The sequence below is a fragment of the Salmo trutta genome, unplaced genomic scaffold, assembly GCF_901001165.1.
Source record: "Salmo trutta unplaced genomic scaffold, fSalTru1.1, whole genome shotgun sequence".
Lineage (NCBI taxonomy): Eukaryota > Metazoa > Chordata > Actinopteri > Salmoniformes > Salmonidae > Salmo > Salmo trutta.
Genome location: NW_021822543.1, coordinates 116,657 through 118,630, shown reverse-complemented (window position 1 = coordinate 118,630; position 1,974 = coordinate 116,657).

Sequence of the window (1,974 nt, the reverse complement as noted above, 5' to 3'; positions counted from 1 at the left end):
ATATCCTCAGTTCCCTGCGTATGCCAACACCTTGCATGTTATAGAGAGTCCACAGCTAGGCCTAGCCTCTATGTCCAAACGGAAGGTTCATTCACAAATCTGTGCGTAGTGGCATGGTGTTTTATGTAGGCCTACACTTCCTACATTTCCATACACTTCCTACACTTCCATACACTTCCTACACTTCCATACACTTCCATACACTTCCTACACTTCCATACACTTCCTACACTTCCTACACTTCCTACACTTCCATACACTTCCTACACTTCCTACACTTCCATACACTTCCATACACTTCCATACACTTCCCACACTTCCTACACTTCCTACACTTCCATACACTTCCTACACTTCCATACACTTCATACACTTCCATACACTTCCTACACTTCCTACACTTCCTACACTTCCATACACTTCATACACTTCCATACACTTCCTACACTCCATACACTTCCTACACTTCCATACACTTCCATACACTTCCTACACTTCCATACACTTCCATACACTTCCTACACTTCCATACACTTCCATACACTTCCATACACTTCCATACACTTCCTACACTTCCTACACTTCCTACTTTGTGAATGTAGCCTAATGCACGGATTGAGTTGAGAAGGCTGTCTGGCTCACCGGCTGCCCCCGAACCCCTGTGATTGACACCTTGCATAGCCACAGGGCAGGGAGCATGTGTTCGGGTAAAGCCCTGTCTGAGACAGCAATTTTATAGTCCATTATAGTAACCTATTACAGGTCTAACCACAAGCCTCAGTCTATATATGATGAGTCATTATACAAAAATGGTGTCTTTCCTGTCCCCCACCTTAACTACCAGGAAAAACACTTGGAAATGTAAAATAATGACACAATACATGTTTTTGTTTTAATTTAAGTGTTTTATTGTTTATAAAAACATATGTGTAAGACAGTTATATTGTAAATTATTATTTTTATATATTTTAGGCGGGCTGTTTTGAAAAGCACATCGTGAGTCTTCACTTTCGTCATATGTTAAGCAATTTGACGACTAATTTGGTAATTTCATATATTTTTATATTTTTATATTTGATATTTTTACAAAATTGACTGGTCAAAGAGCCACCATTTTTGTAGTGGTAGCCTATCAGACACAAATGCTTAGCCTATAAATGAGAAGAAGCCCCTATGCATCATTCATTACTCCCATCCCTAAACACCCCCCATTTTTTATATATCGAAATAATCTATAACTAACAGGTTATAGAGGCAAGGCATATGAACTAACAGGTTATAAAGGCAAGGCATATGCACTAACAGGTTATAGAGGCATATGAGCTAACAGGTTATAGAGGCAAGGCATATGAACTAACAGGTTATAGAGGCAAGGCATGTGAACTAACAGGTTATAGAGGTAAGGCATATGAACTAACAGGTTATAGATGCATATGAACTAACAGGTTATAGAGGCAAGGCATATGAACTAACAGGTTATAGAGGTAAGGCATATGAACTAACAGGTTATAGAGGCATATGAACTAACAGGTTATAGAGGCATATGAACTAACAGGTTATAGAGGCATATGAACTAACAGGTTATAGAGGTAAGGCATATGAACTAACAGGTTATAGAGGCATATGAGCTAACAGGTTATAGAGGTAAGGCATATGAACATTTACATTTACATTTAAGTCATTTAGCAGACGCTCTTATCCAGAGCGACTTACAAATTGGTGCATACACCTATAATATCCAGTAGAACAACCACTTTACAATAGTGCATCTAAATCTTTTAAAGGGGGGGGGGGGGGGTTAGAAGGATTACTTTATCCTATCCCAGGTATTCCTTAAAGAGGTGGGGTTTCAGGTGTCTCCGGAAGGTGGTGATTGACTCCGCTGTCCTGGCATCGTGAGGGAGATTGTTCCACCATTGGGGTGCCAGAGCAGCGAACAGTTTTGACTGGGCTGAGCGGGAACTGTGCTTCCTC